Genomic DNA, 16972 nt, shown 5'->3' on the forward strand with positions numbered 1-16972 from the left:
TTGCAGGGGGATGTAGTATAAAAGTAGGGAAGTCTTGCTACAACTGTACAGAGCATTGGTGAGACTGCACCTAGAGTACTGTGTACTGTTTTGGTCACCTTATTTAAGGAGGGACATACTTGCATTGGAAGCAGTTCAGAGAAGGTTCACTAGGCTGCTTCCAGAGATGAGGGGTTTGTCTAATGAGGAAAGGTTGAGCGGGTTAGGCCTGTATTCATTGGCATTTAGAAGATTGAGAGGTGATGATCTTATTGAAACATATAAGATTCTGAGAGAGCTTGAAAGGGTAGGTGCTAAGAAGATGTTTACCTTTATGGGGGAATTTAGAGCTAGGGGGAACAGTTTCAAATTAAGGGGTCTCCCATTTAAGATGGAAATGAGGAGGAATTTCGTCTCTCAAGGATCGTTAGTGTTTGGAATTCTCTTCCACAGCGAGTAGTGGAGGCTGGGTCATTGAATATATTCAAGACTGAATGAGACAGATTTTTGATTGACAAGGGCGTCAAGAGTTATGAGGGGTGGGCAAGAAAGTTGAGTTAAGGCCACAATCAGACCAGTCATGCTCTTATTGAATGGCGGAGCAGGCTCAAGCAGCCGAATGGCCTACTCCTCCTATTTATGGGATCATAGGAAAGCAAGAGTAGGCCATTTGGCCTGTCGAGCCTGCTCCGCCATTCAAACAGATCATAGCTGATAATCTACCTCTACGCCATTTTTCCCCACTATCCCCATATCCCTGGATGTCGTTAGTATTCAGAACTCTAATGATTTCTATCTTGAACATGCTCAATGATTGAGCTTCCACAGCACTCTGGGATAGAGAATTCCACAGATTCACCACCCTCTGAGTAAAGAAATTCTTCCTTATCTCAGTCTTAAATGGTCTGGCCCTTATTCTGACACTGTGCCCCCTTGTTCTAGACTAACCAGCCAGAGGAAACTTCCTATTCACATCTACCCTGCCACGCCCTGTGAGAATTTTGTACGTTTCAATGAGATCACCTCTCATTCTTCAAAACTCGAGAATACTGGCCCAGTTGGTGCAGTCTCTCCTCTTAAGATAATCCTGCCATTCCAGACATTAGTCTGGTAAACCTCTGTCGCACTCCCTCTATGGCAAGTGTCATGCAGGCCCCCACCTGCCAAGAATGAGGCACATTAATTTTGCCACATGGACATTAAATTTCAAATTGTTGCTAGGAAGACGAGAAGGCCTGTTACAAGGAATTGCCAGGCCCCTGGCCGGAAATACATTTTTGCATATTAACAGACAGTGTTGGAACAAAGGAGCTACCCTGCTCCCATACAACACACAGAACAGACCTGGTCAAACCAGTCGGTCATGTAACCACCCTGCTGGCCAACTCGGGGAGTTTTAAATTGTAGAGACAGTTTTTTGAACTGGCAGAAAGCTCTTTGCTACTGGACTGAAAAAGATCTCCTCTCCTCCTGTCAGCTCCCATCTCTTTCTCATGGAACTGAAACCCACTGAAGACACATGAACCCCAAGAGAGAAAAGTCTCCTACAGTGAACAAGGTTTAAGAAGAATATTGGGCCCCAACGAAAAGCAAGATCAACCTACAAAAGGACTCTACAGTGAGCTCGAAGAACCGTAACAAACTCTTTAGATATTGCCTCAGGCCTTTCCAAACCTTTTTCTTCTGCTCTTTTCTGTCTCTATTTGCATGTGCATATCGCGTATGCATGCTAGCGTGGGCGCGTCGTGTATCCATAGGCATCAACCGAATTAGAGTTTAAGTTTAATAAAATTTCAATCTTTCTTCTTTAAACCTAAGAAAGTCTGTTTGTGCTCATTTCTTTACCTTATAATTGGAAAGTGGTGAACAAGGATTCTCCAAGGGGGAGCTCAAAACACAGTGTGTTTAAAAATAAAACCCTGTTACAGTAAGACCAGGTGAAGGCTGAAAGGGAACCCTAGACCTCTTTCTCACCTGGTTGTGACAGAAATTAGGGTGCTAGCATCCAGAATTTTACCCACAGACAAACAAGAGAAATTGGAACTGGGAAGCCAAATTGTTCCCAATCAAAAAAGAGCAAAATTAATACAGGTTTTCTTGTGGTTGTGTGTGATTGAATACTAACATGTCTGCAACTGAAGCTAGTAGCTCTTCAAGCCAGGGTGAGGTAACTTGGGATAAGTTAAAAGCACTGTCGATGGAGGAGTTGAGGAAAATGGCTGAGCAGTGTGGGATCACTGTACGTGGCAAGGCTAGGAAGTCTGAACTCCTAAGGCTAGTGGCCAACCATTCTTCCCTTGAATCTGAAGAAGCAGAAGCAGTGTTAGAAGTAAACCCAGACAGGCTACTGTTAGCAAAGATACAATTGGAACAAAGGGAACTTGAATTAGAAGACAGGGAAAGAGAAAGGGAGAGACAGGAGAGGGAGAAAGAGCCTTCCAGAAGGAGAATGAAGAAAACAAAAGGCAGGAGAAAGAGAGAGAAAAAATATAAAGAATGCAAAGAAAGAAAGTTGAAGTGACTTGAGTTAACTGGGCGGGAGGGTGGTGCAGGGAACAGAGTAACCCCAGTGAAAGCATGGCCAATATGGAGGAGCATAATTCAGGGCTGGGTACAGAATTGTTAAAACTAGCTCATCTAATCCCAAAGTTCAATGAGAAAGATGTGGAAGAGTTTTTTTGTGTCCTTTGAGAAACTGGCAAGGCAGCTAAAATGGTAAGCTGAGACCTGGTCTCTTTTACGGCAAAGCAAGCTAACATTTATTCGTTGTTGCCAGAAAAGAGTTCATCAGATTATGAACTGACCAAAATGCTATGCTTGGGGCATATGAATTAGTACCCGAAGCCTATCACAAAAGTTTAGAACCCTCAAGAAGCAAGCTAATCCAACTCATCTAGAGTTTGAAAGAAGTAAGCAGCTGCCTTTTGACCAATGGCTGAGGGCTCTTAAAGTACAGCTCAGCTATGAGAATCTCAGGGAAGTTATTCTGTTAGAGGAATTTAAAAACTCTCTCCCACTCTCCATAAAGACCCATGTAGAGGAGCAGCGGGTTCTGGTCAATGAGTTTGCTTTAATTTATAAGTTGATTTCCCAGCAGAGAAACTTTCCTAATCACCCCCACAAATCTGATAAGTACAAAATGTGGGAAGATGATATCTGCCTAGGCAATCCTGGGAGAGAAAGGAAAGGAGGAGACACAGAGGGCCCTCCTCCAGCCAAAAAGGAAGGTGCTTTGAGCAAGAGTGAGACCAGGAGACTTGTGTGCTTCCATTGTAATAATGCAGGGCATTTAAAAGCTGACTGCTGGAAACCAAAGGGGAAACCGGTAGGGTTAATCAGGGCACACCCACTCAGTGAAGACAGAAACCTGATGGAAAGCACAGCAGGGCAAGCAGTGGCTTTAACTGCAGTAAGAGTGAGATCCAGGAAGCTTATGGCTGCAAGTGCAGGAAAATTTAACAGGGTTCCTGCGGATTATCAAAGTTTTGTGTCTGAAGGGGAAGTAACCCCATACCCCTTGAATGGGGCAAGCAAGTCCATAGACCAAAGCCTGCATGAGACGGCAGTTTGACTGGCCAAAACTTCACAAAGATGTGGTGGAGTACTGCAGGAGTTGCCACATGTGCCAGGTTGAGGGGAAACCCCAACCTACAGTGAAACCTGCACCCCTAAGTCGTATATCGGTGTTAGGAGGACCCTCCAGCAGAGGGCCGGTGAACTGTAAGGGGCCCTTGCCAAGAACAAAAGGGGACAGGCAGGCACAAGGCTGGCAAAAGGTTAAACAGGGAAGGGGAAAAAGTGACCAAGAGGGCAGGTTAAAGGAATTGCAGGAGGAATCCCAGATGAAAACACCTACTGTCCAGTCAGCCAACCCTGAAAAATGTGAAAAGTTAGAACCCACATCCTCCTACATAAATACAGACGCTAGAAGAACTCCACCAGTGTTGCTAACAGCATTAACAAGAACCTGCAGAGACAAAGGAAGACCTCTAGGGGGCACAGAAAAATGTGAGGGTGATGCCTCACCTAGTCAAAGTGCCACAGGGGAGTGCAGTAGAGTCTGCACCAATACCTGCAGGCAGGAGTGTCCCATAGAACAAGGGGAGATTAACAAAGAATCCTCCCCCACAGTCAGAGAAAAAGGGAACCACCCATCCCCTGAAGTCAAAAACCTTTGCATGACTCAGCAAAGCACTGAAAGAGAGTTCAGGATAGACCCACCCACTACTGACTCTCCTGAAAAAAAATTTCCTTAGCAGGAACAAAGGCCGTCACGGAAATCGGCGAACTGAAGAAAAACTTCCCCAAAGAACCACAGGTTTACTGGGATGCCAAAAAAGGGACAATTAAAGCAGCACGGGCACCAAGAAAAAAACAGCTTTAGTAAGTTTTAGGAATCATGAATGAATGGAAAGGAATGAGAGAAATGCATGGTTTTCCGTATCTTATATATATTCTCTCAACCCTTTTAATGAAATGCGCCTTTTTTTCAAATCGCATTTCTTTCCCTTGGGTGTGGAGGTGTCATGCAGGCCCCTAACTGCCAAGAATGTGGCAAATTAATTTTGCCACATGAACATTAAATTTCAAATTGTTGCTAAGAAGAAAAGAAGGCCTGTTACAAGGAATTGCTAGGCCCCTGGCCAGAAAGACATTTTTGCATATTAACAGACAGTGTTGGAACAAAAGAGCTATCCCCTGCTCCCATACAATACACAGAACAGACCAGGTCAAACTAGTTGGTCACGTGACCACCCTGCTGGCCAACTCGGGGAGTTTTAAATTGTAGAGACAGTTTTTTGAACTGGCAGAAAGCTCTTTGCTTCTGGACTGAAAAAGACCTCCTCTCTTCCTGTCTGCTCCCATCTCTTTCTCATGGAACTGAAACCCACTGAAGACACACGAACCCCAAGAGAGAAACATCTCCTATAGTGAACAAGGTTTAAGAAGAATCCTGGGCCCCAACGAAAAGCAAGATCAACCTACAAAAGGACTCTACAGTGAGCTCGAAGAACCGTAACAAACTCTTCAGATATTGCCTCAAATCTTTCCACTTTATTTTTCTTCTGCTCTTTTCTGTCTCTATTTGCATGTGCATATTGCGTGTGCATGCTAGCGTGGGCACGTCATGTATCCATAGACGTTAACAGAATTAGAGTTTAAGTTTAATAAAATTTCACTCTTTTTTTCTTTAAACCTAAGAAAGTCTGTTTGTGCTCATTTCTATACCTTATAATCGGAAAGTGGTGAACAAGGATTCACCAAGGGGGAGCTCAAAACATAGTGTGTTTAAAAATAAAACCCTGTTACAGTAAGACCAGATGAAGGCTGAAAGGGAACCCTAGACCTCTTCCTCACCTGGTCGTAACACAAGTATATCCTTGCTTCGATAAGGAGACCAAAACTGTACACAATAGTTCAGGTGCGGTCTCTACAAGGCTTTATACAATTGAAGCAATACATCTTTACTCCTGTACTCAAATCCACTTGCAATGAAGTCCAACATACCATTTGCCTTCTTAATTATTTGCTGCACCTGCAAACTTGCTTTTGGTGACTCATGAACAAGGACTCCCAGATCTCTTTGGACATCAACACTTCCCAACCTCTCACCATTTAAGAAATTCTCTGTCTTTTTGTTTTTTCTACCAAAGTGGATCACTTCACACTTATTCACATTATCTTCCATCTGCCACGTTCTTGCCATTCACTTAGCCTGTCCAAATCCCCTTGAAGCTTCCTTGCATCCTCCTCGCAAATTAGGAAATATTACAATTGGTCCCATATCCAAATCATTTATATAGATTGCAAACAGCTATGGCCCAAGCACTGATCCACTAGTAACAGCCTGCCATCCTGAGAATGACCCATTTATTCCTACTGTCTGCTTTCTGTCTGTTAACCAATTCTCAATCTATTGCTGTATATTATCCCCAATCCCATGTGCTCTAATTTTGTTTACTAACTTCCTTTGTGGGCCCTTATCAAAAGCCTTCTGAAAATCCAAATACACCATATCCACTGGTTCTCCTTTATCTATGCTGCAAGTAACATCCTCAAAAAACTCCAACAGGTTTGTCAAACATGATTTCCCTTTCACAGATCCATGTTGACTCCAGCCAGTCATATCATTATTTTCCAAGTGTCCAGTTATCTCATCCTTTATAATAGATTCTAACATTTTCCCTACTACTGATGTCAAACTAACAGGTCTGTAGTTCTCTGTTTTCTCTCTCGCTCCCTTCTTAAATAGTGGGATTACATTTGATACTTTTCAATCTGCAGGAACCCTTCCAGAATCTATTGAATTTTGAAAGATAACCATCAATGCATCTACTATCTCTACAGCCACCTCCTTCAATACTCTGGGATGTAGCTCATCTCGTCCAGGGCATTTATCAACTTTCAATCCAATTAATTTTTATAGTACTACCTCTTTATTGATACTAATAATTTTCAGTTACTCATTTTTACAAGTCCCTTGGTTCCCTAGTATTTCTGGGAGATTTTCTGTGTCTTCCTCCGTGAAGACAGATACAAAGTAATTGTTTAGTCTCTCTGCCATTTCCTCATTCTCCACCACAAACTCTCCTGTCTCTGCTTGCAATGGACCCACATTTGTCCTTGCTAATCATTTCTTTTTCACATACCTAAATAAGCTTTTACAGTCCATCTTTATGTTTCTAGCTAGCTTACATTCATGATCTCTTATGCCCTTTCTTCATCGGTTTCTTGGTCCTGCTTTGTTGGACTCTAAATTGCTCCCAATCCTCGGGCTTACCGCTTTTTCTGGTGACCTTATAAGCCACTTTCTTTGAACTAGTGCAATCCTTAACTTCTTTTGTTAGCCATGGTTGATTCACCTTTCCTGTTGGGTTTTTGTATCTTAGATGTTGTATACCGTGTAATTCTTCTTTAAATACTAGCCATTGCCTGTCTACTGTCAAATCTTTTAATGTCTTTTCCCAATCCACCATAGCCAACTTGCCCCTCATACCTTCATAATTACCTTTGTTCAGATTTAAGACCCTAGTTTCAGAAAGAACTATATCTCTTACAAACTGAATGTAGAATTCTATCATATTGTGGTCACTATTTCTTAATGGCTACTTTACAGCAAGGTTATTAACTAGCCCTTTCTCATTGTATAATACTAAATCTAAAATAGCCAGATCCCTAGTTGGTTCTTCAACATACTGCTCCAGAAACCCAGCTTGTACACGCTCCAGGAATTCATCCTCCACATCATTAATGCTAATTAGGTTTACCCAATCTATATGTAAATTGAAATTACCTATTATTACTGTATTTCCCATGCTACATGCAGCTCTAATTTCCTGATTTATACCATGCCCAACATTACCACTACAGTTTGGTGGCCTATAAACAACTCCCACCAATGTTTGCTGCCCCTTGCTGCACCCAAACTGATTTTACATCTTGCTCCTTCGATCTATGATTCTCTCTCACTAATGTACTGATCTCATCCTTTTCCCCTCTGCCTATCCCTCCTAAATGACTAATATGCCTGAATATTCAGTTCCCAGTCCTGGTCACCCTGTAACCATGTCTCTGTAATGGCAATTAAATCATATCCATTTACCTCTATTTGTGCATTCAAATCATCTACCTTGTTGCAAATGCTGCATGCATTCAGATAGAGTGCCCTTAACTTTGTCTTAATATTATCCACATTCCGATCCTATTTGATGTTTGCCTTCGTCTTGTCTGCCTTTCAATTTTGCTTACTACTTCGATACTTCCTGTTACCAGTTTTGCTTCCAACCAACTCCCTGTTGGTTGTTATGTTCCCAACTCCCTGACAATTTAGTTTAATAGTTTAGTTTAATCTTATATTCTTATGTTCTTATGGCAGAGCTGGATTACTAGGTGATGCATCATGGGTTCTTAGCAAACGGAGGTCGGATATCTCCTGATCATACCTTTAGTGACATGTTTCCCATAAAACCTTGCAAATTCCACAAGAGTATACACAACACAAAAACAGAAAATTCTGTTAAGTCCTGGAATTTTGAAGGTTAAGGAGTGATTTGATCGAAGTTTTCAAGATGTTAAGTGAACCCATAGAGTAGATTGGGAAAAACTACCATAAGTCCTCCCAGTGTATAGGACAACCTCATTTTTCTGGCCCCAGAAATCATGTTTTTGCATATACTTGGCGTATAAGTCAACCCCCCTTTTCAGCCATGACATACTATACGCACATTAGTAGTCAGCCTCAATTTTTCACCTCACAAATGCATGTTTTACTTACCTTATAATTGGATATAATATAAGGGATCAAGCTGGCAAAATGGGCTATGTTGCAAAGATGCGCGGGAGTTTAAGGTATGTCCACACAGAGCAGACTCCATGTGCCAAACAACGAAGAGAAATGGGTCCTCTAGCAAAATGAATGAAGTATGAAGCTGGTTTCAAGCTAAAAGTCATAACTTTTGCTAACTCTTCAAATACTTGAGCTGCAGCAAGGGAATTCGGTGTTAGTAAAAAACTGGTGCGAGAATGGAAGAAGAAGGAATCCATCCTGAAGAAGATGCCCAAGAACAAATGCGCCAGGAGAACAGGGACCAGTCACTGGCCTGATCTTGAGAAGCATGTATCGGAATGGGTCCTCAAAAATCATCAGAATGGTTACATTGTCACCTGAAATGCAATGTGTACATACGCACTGAACAGGCCCAAATCAAACCTTGAGTCCAGCAAAGATTTCAGAGCAACAGCTAGTTGGTGTAGCTGCTTTATGGAACGAAAATGTCTGGTGTTGCAGCAGAAGACCAAGATTGCTGAGAGACTACCAAAAGACCTCGATGCCAAAATTACTAGTTTCCAGCAACTCATCATCCATCAGCAACAAAAATATGAGTACTCATTATAGCACATTGGCAACATAGAAGTAACACCCATGAATTTCAATATGCTCAGCAACCAAACTGTGCAGTGGAAAGGTTCGAAAACAGTTCGAGTGAAAAGTACAGGACATGAGAACACAAGGTTCACTGTGGTACGCGCCTGCATGGCCGACGGAATGAAATTAAAGCCTATGGCAATTGATGAGGAGGCGGTATTGGATGGGCTCTCTGCATTTAAAGTTGATAAGGCACCAGGACTAGATGAGATACATCCAAGGATACTGAGGGAAGTGAGAGTGGAAATTGCGGAGGCACTGGCCATAAGTTTCCAGTCTTCCTTAGACTCAGGGGTGGTGCCAGAGGACTGGAGAATTGCAAATGTTACACCCTTGTTCAAAAAAAGGTGTAAAGATAAGCCCAGCAACAACAGGCCAGTCAATTTAACCTCAGTGGTGGGGAAGCTATTCGAAGCAATAATTCGGGACAAAATTAATTGCCACCTGGGCAAAAGCGGGTTAATTAAGGAAAGCCAACACAGATTTTTTAAGGGTAAATCATGTTTAACTAACTTGCTGGAGTTTTTTGATGATGTAACAGAGAGGGCTGATGAGGATAATGCTGCTGATGTGATCTACATGGTCTTCGAAAGTTATAGCGCATGGAATAAAAGGAATGTAGCAACTTGGATACAAAATTGGTTGAGGGACAGGAAACAGAGAGTAGTGGTTCATGGATGTTTTTTGTATTGGAGCAAGGTTTGTAGTGGAGTTCCCAGGGATCGGTGTTACAACCCTTGCTTTTCCTGATATATATTAATGACCTAGACCTTGGTGTCCAGGGCACAATTTCAAAATTTGCAGATGATATGAAACTTGGGAGTATTGTGAACTGTGAGGTGGATAGTGTTCCATTTCAAAAGGACATTGATAGGTTGGTGGAATGGGTGGACAAGTGGCAGATGAAATTTAATGCAGAGAAATGTGAAGTGAATCATTAGGTAGGAAGAATGCGGAGAGACAATGTAAAATAAAGGGTACAATTCTAAAGGGAGTGCAGGCGCAGAGGGACACGGGTGTTTATGTGCATAAAACATTGAAGGTCAGGTTGAGAGATTGGTGAATAAAGCATACAGAATCCTAGGCTTTATTAATAGGGCAATAGAGTACAAAAACAAGGATGTTATGTTAAACTTGTACGAGACACTGATTTAGCCTCAACTGGAGTATTGTATCCAGTTCTGGTTGACACACTTCAGGGATGATGTGAACGCATTAGAGAGAGTACAGAAAAGATTCACGAAAATGGTTCCAGGATTGAGGAAATTCAATAATGTCGATAGATTGAAGAAGTTGGGACTGTTTTCTTTGGAGAAGAGAAGATTGAGCAGAGATTTGGTAGAAGTATTCAAAATCATGACGGGTCTGGACAGAGAAGACAGGGAAAAACTGTTCCCATTGGAAGGATCAAGAACAAAAGGGCACAGATTTACGGTAATTGGCAAAAGAAGCAATGGGCATATGAGGAAAAACTTTTTCACTCAGCGAGTGGTTGGGATCTGGAATGCACTGCCTGAGAGTGTGCTGGAGAAAGGTTCAATCGAGCCATTCAAGAGGGAATTGGATTGTTATCCGAAAAGGAAATATGTGCTACATTTTGGGGAGAAGGCAGGAGAGTGGCACTAGGTAAATTGCTCCTTCGGAGAGCCAGGACAGTAAGTAAATTTGGGTAGTTAGATTTTACTTTGACGTGACCATTTTTATACTGTATTTACTGTAATAACTTACAATGTCAAGGAAGCCATTTAGATACTAATGTGTGACTGAAGAACCCATTTTGTATTCTGTATTAATTACTGTATTAATTGCTATGGGCAGGTGAGGAGGGGTTGAAGGGCTTCCTTCTTTTCTCTCTCCTTTTTTGACCACAACAGGTTTAATTCATTTTTAAAGTGGATGTACTGGCCAATTCTGTAGATGTCTGATTACTTACTTTCTATGATCATAACAAGAACCAATCAGACAGGTTTTCTTGAGTTTAACAAAGAAAGAGGTTACCTTTATTGTACTTAAACCGAACTAAGTAAAAACAATAAAGTACGCGCCAACTTTCACACACACGCACACACACACACACTAGAGGTTCTCGCACACACAAATAGGTTACAGAGTGGGGAAGGGTAGATTGGTCGAGTTAGAGTACATAGAAAAAAAATGTGTACAGTGTGTGGAGTTTGGTGATTCGGCTGGCTTCTAGCTGAATTCAGTGGTCCTGAGGCTTTTAGTTTGAAGCGATAGATGACTGATTCGGTGGGTCTCTTGGAGACAGTGATGCGGTTGATTTCCTACAAAGGGGTTTCTCAGTGTAGCCAGAGTTTGCAGAGGTGGTCAGTCAGCAGGCAGGATTTGAAGCTTGCAAGCTGGAATGGAGAGAGAGAGAGAGGGACTGCCACTTGGGTCTACATGTGCCAGAGTCCAGATACTTCTCAGCCTGCTCAAAGAAACACCAACTTAAAAACCACAGATGGAGATGTGAGGTGGGGGGGGGCTTGTCACATGACAGTCGCCCAGTGATTCAAGCATGGTAGTTAGCAGTGCAATTTCTTCTTGCTAAAAAGAACAGGCAGTTCCCTTAAACTTCCTGGATCTTGGTTCTTGCTGGGATGAGCTGACATTTCGTCTCCCTCTCACAGGCCTTGCAATGTAAGATACAGTGTTGCAAATTAGGTGGCCATCTTAAGCTGCTCGCAGAGTTATCTTTTATTGGTTCCTTTTTAAAATTTCATTAAAAAATATAAATTCAGGTCTCCAGTCAGATGATTAAAGAAAATTATCATTCAACAGAGCATGTTGTCGTGACATCACCACACCATGTGAAATGAAATGTGACGACAGGAGCATTTCATTATGAGGTCACAAATTAATATGAAGCTGTACACACACAATCATTCTCAAACACTCACCTATCAGTCTCACTGTCATAGCCATACTCTGGTTTAGTTTTATCATCTGGGTTTGGGTGCGAGCACAACTGGGTATCTCCAACTGCTCTGACTGGGCTCAATCAGCTTGTGCTCCCGCATATACTGAATTTCCTCCCGAACTTGGGTCAGTTTCCTGGGACCTAGCGATGGGGATTTTGTTTTATGGGAGGGGTCTCTCCTATATGGACATCGTGTAGGGTTAGGGTTGTGCACCTTGGTTTGACCCTGTGGATCCCTTTAAACACTATTAGCATCCTTGTTAGGTCTCCTCTCTGTTCTGCTTTTAAATAGGAGTGTACGGTGTCTAATTTCCCTAATATTTCAGTGTTAGCTAACCGGACAGTAGGGGGTTTGATTTGGGAATCCTCTAGGCCTCCCTCTAACTTGACCTCACTGTCCCTCTCGCCCTTCTCTTTCCTGACTGCCTGACAGACTTGTACTTGTTTGTCCCCTTCCTGGCTGCGATACAGTTTTAACATATTGATGTGACACAGCCTTTGCTTTTTCCTACGATCTGGAGTGTCAATTATATAAATCACCTTGCTAATTCCCTTTCTACTCTATATGGACCACTGAACCGGGCTTTCATTGGTTCACCTTGTATTGGTAATAGCACTAACACATTATCTCCGGGCTGAAATGTTCTGGCCTTGGCATGTTTATCTGCCTGCCTTTTCATAGCTGTCTGGGAGGTTTTTAGGTGTTCCTGAGCCACCGCACAGGCTCTCGTGAGCCGTTCTTGGAACATGGAGATGTAGTCTAACAGGGAAGGTTCGTCCCTGTGTCCTAAAATCCTCACCTTGATTAGTTTTAGAAAACCTCTCACCTCATGTCCATAAACTAATTCAAAGGGACTAAAGCCAGTGGACTCATTGGGTGAGTCCCTGGTAGCAAACAGAAGAAATCCCAGTTCTTTGTCCCAGACATGTGGGTAATCAAAGCAGTATGCCCTGATCACTGTCTTGAGGGTATGGTGGTACTGCTGTGAGTGGTAGGCTGAGGACTTTAGCTGGGTTATGCCCAGATTACACATGACCTTTTGAAAAATACTGTTTATAAAATTTGTGCCCTTTTTTAAATTTTTTTTTATTTTAGAGATACAGCACTGAAACAGGTCCTTCGGCCCATCGAGTCTGTGCCGACCACAACCACCCATTTATACTAACCCTACAGTAATCCCATATTCCCTATCACCTCCCTACACTATGGGCAATTTACAACGGCCAATTTACCTATCACCTGCAAGTCTGACTGGATCTCAGCAGGCAGCCCATATCAGGTGAAGAATTGGGTTAGCCCCTCCACCGCTACCTTGGCAGAAATAGTTCTTAGAGGGATAGCCTCCAGAAATCAGGTAGCCAAATCCATAATGGTGAAAAGATACTAGTAGCCCCCTTTTGTTTTCAGCAGGGGCACCACACAATCCACCAAAAGCTGGTATGGGAATTAGGGGTTCAGGTTTTATTGTGGGTTGAGGCTTCCCCACAACCTGGCACGTGTAGCAAGTCTTACAGAACTGCACCACATCCTTGTGGAGTTGTGGCCAATGAAAATGCTGTCTGATGCAGGATTGGGTTTTTCTGATACCTACATGTCCAGCTATTGGAATCTCATGGGCTATTCGCAATATTTCCCTACGGTACCTTGGCGGCACCACTACCTGGTGAACCACTGTCCAGTCTTCATCTGCAGGACTGTGAGGAGTGTCATGGTAGTGTTTTTTGTTGTTGTTTAAAAACTAAAGTGGGTCTGTGTGCCTTTAAGACTGAGAGTTATTTGTCCCTCTGGGAACAGTGTGTGCAAGCTGCAAGCCTGTTTCCTAGGCAACAGCAAGAGAGAGAGCTCACATGCCATATTGTATCAGTTTGACTCCGTGTAAAGACTGGCTAGAACTGGTTTGATCTGGCAGACCAGCGAAGCGTGCTCTCCTTGAAGGAAGGATTTTGTTTCTTTCTCCACAGATAATCTATATTAGCCTACAGGCTGTGTGTTGCCTAAAGAGGAAAAGACCCCTGGAAAGGAATCTTTGCATTGTTGGAGGTAGCAAATTCCATTTTACTTATAGTCTCTGAGAAGTCTCTGCCTCAGGAATGACTTTCTGTTGCCTTTTGTGTTTCTGAGAGTTCTGGTAACTCAGTAAAGTTTCTAATGATAGACTGCTAATTCAAAATCCAAATAAACCTGTTGTTAAACTCCTTGTTAAAGGTCTGTATGACGCCTACTGCAACCGAAGTGCCTTGAACACCTATCCATTACAAACTGTTCATTAAATTCGCCTGCCGACTTCGAGTGGCTTCTGAACTCTGAGATGCCTCACCGAACCAGGAACGTAACCCACCAAGACTTACAACCTAGTTATTTTTATTATTCCTAAGAAACAGCTCTAATTTAAAACATAATTTTTAAAACCGGTTAACTATTGTTTTTAGAATGCATGTGCATGTGCATGAGGAGTAGGAGGAATAATAAGTTATAAAGTCTTTTCAGACACAGATTTATCTCAGTATTGTTTAAGATTTAGTTTATTAATAAATAGTTAATTTGTTGTTGTTTAAAGATACCTGGTTTGGTGCATTTTATTCTGGGGGTTAATGAAGTGATTAATTTGGCTAATTTTCCAGTAGGTGGGAAACTTTAATAATATGCTGTGACCTGTGGAGTAATGGGACTGAATTGGCAGTGCATTACTCCCGCCTCGGTTGTAACAGGAGGTCTCGACTGCCTCATCAGCACCTCATTCCTTAAATAATAACACTCTGGAACTCCCTCTGCTTCAGCTTCTGTTTGGGCAGTCTGTGCTAACTTTTTTAACCCTGGGTTGGCTTGCTGAGCTTTGACCAAGGAAGACCTGCTGAACACTTCCTTTGATTAGATTAGAGATACAGCACTGAAACAGGCCCTTCGGCCCACCGAGTCTGTGCCGACCATCAACCCCCCATTTATACTAATCCCTACACTAATCCCATATTCCTACCAAACATCCCCACCTGTCCCTATACTTCCCTTCCACCTACCTATACTAGTGACAATTTATAATGGTCAATTTACCTACCAACCTGCAAGTCTTTTGGCTTGTGGGAGGAAACCTGAGCACCCGGAGAAAACCCACGCAGACACAGGGAGTGTGTCTCCTAAATTCTCAAAGAAATTTTCTGATAACCAGACAGCAGGGTGATCCGTCTGCAGTGCCAGTTCAGCCTCCTCTGATGGAGCTTGTTTGGCCATGGACTGGGTCACCACACAGTCATGGAAAGTTCCAGGGACCTTTTCCTGTATCTGCTCTGTCTCCATGACCTCGTGCATTCTCTGTAAGACCACTGGGGAAACTACCAGCTTCGGCCCCGCCGGGTCATTACCAAGGAGCAGGTCGACCCCATCCACAGGTAAACTAGGGACAATTCCCACGGTACCAGTCCTGAAATAAGGTTGCACTCCAGGTGCACCCCAGAAAAGGTATGGGCATATACCTTCCCCAATACCATTTACTAATACTTTAGTATTCAATGCACTATCTGGGGGAAAGGTCATGCCTTTTTCCAGCAGAAGGGATTGGTGGCCCCTGTATCCCTAAGTATGACTATGGGCTTACTCACCTCACTCAAGAAATATGGAATCACTTTTCCTCTGGGCACAAAATCCTGGTAACTCTCAAAAATTTTGTTAAGTTTTCACGCACTCTCAGTGGTAGGTTTACTGGAGTTTACTGCCACAGTTAAAGCCACAGACTTGTCTGCTGTGCTTTCCATCAGGACCCCTTTTCCTGCACTGGTCTGGTGTACCCTGACTAATCCTATGGGTTTTCCCCGTAACTTCCAGCAGTCAGCTCAAAGGTGACCTGCCTTGTTACAATGGAAGCCTGCAGGCTTTCAGGTGTCACTCCTGTTCTCAGCACCTTCCTTTTTGGCCTGAGGAGGGCCCCCTGTGTTTCCAGCTATCCTTCTCGCTCGTGGATGTTCAACCTCCTATCACTCTCCCACCTTCTAACCTTTTCAGGTTTTTGGAGGTGACTAGGGAAGGATTTCCCTTGGGGAAAGAGCTTATGAACAAGTGTATAATCATCAGCCAAGGTGACTACCTGCCTGGCTCTTGGAACTTTTTGCTCCTCCACATAGGTTTTCATGGAAAGGGGCAGAGTTTTTGAACTTCTCGAGAAGGATCACCTGTCTGAGGTTTTCACATGTGGGCTGTATCTTGAGTGCCCGTATCCATTGGTCGAAAGTGAGTTGCTTAACCTTCTCAAACGCAATGTAAGTTTATTCCGGCTGCTTTCAGAAAGTTCGGAATTTTTGACAGTACGCCTCTGGTACCAGCTCAAATGCGCTCGGGATGGCATTTTTGGTCATCTCATAGTCTGATGAACTCTTGGCAGACAATAGTGAATAAACCTTATGGGTTTTTCCTGTTAGTTTGCTTTGCAATAACAGGGTCCAGCTCTTTGCCAGCCACTTCAACTGTTTTGAAAGCTTTTCATAAGAGATGAAAAATGCTTCCACATCCCCCTCATTGAACTTTGAAATCAACTGGGAGAACATTAAGAGCTCAGGATTCGGTCCTGAGCTAGGGGTAGTTCCCTCACTAGTGGTGCCTTCACTGGTTGCATTAGGTCTTCCCCTAGTTAGTTCAAGCTGCCTTATCTCCCTTTCCTCCTTCTGCATCTGTAAAGCTCTTTCTTTTTCCCTCTCCTGATACTCTCTCTACTCTCTCTCTGGAATTCTAATTCTAGTCTCCTCTGTTTTAGCTGTATATTAGCTAATGTTACTCTGTCTATTTCTGACTCTAAACCTGTATCTGAGTCTTCAGTTTCAAGTGAAAAATGGTTGGTCACATGTTTTAGAATTTCGGGCTTCCTAGCTTTTGGGCGGATAGTAACCTCTAATTGCCCAGCTACATTCTTCAACTCTTCAACAGATAGGGCTTTTAACCTGGTCCAAGTTACTTCTCTGTGGTCTAGGAAGGTACTGGCCTCGAATGTGGACATTTTAGTACTCCAGCACTGAAAGCCACAAGAAAACCAGTATTGAAGGTTTAAAATTTTTGCGAGGGATCAATTTGTTTTCCCAATTCCAATTTCTATTTTGTCTTAGGGTTTTGATCCCAGACATGAGCACCCAAATTTCTGTTATGGTCAGGTGAGGAGGGGTCG

Source organism: Heterodontus francisci, chromosome 6 (assembly GCF_036365525.1).
Source record: "Heterodontus francisci isolate sHetFra1 chromosome 6, sHetFra1.hap1, whole genome shotgun sequence".
Classification (NCBI taxonomy): domain Eukaryota; kingdom Metazoa; phylum Chordata; class Chondrichthyes; order Heterodontiformes; family Heterodontidae; genus Heterodontus; species Heterodontus francisci.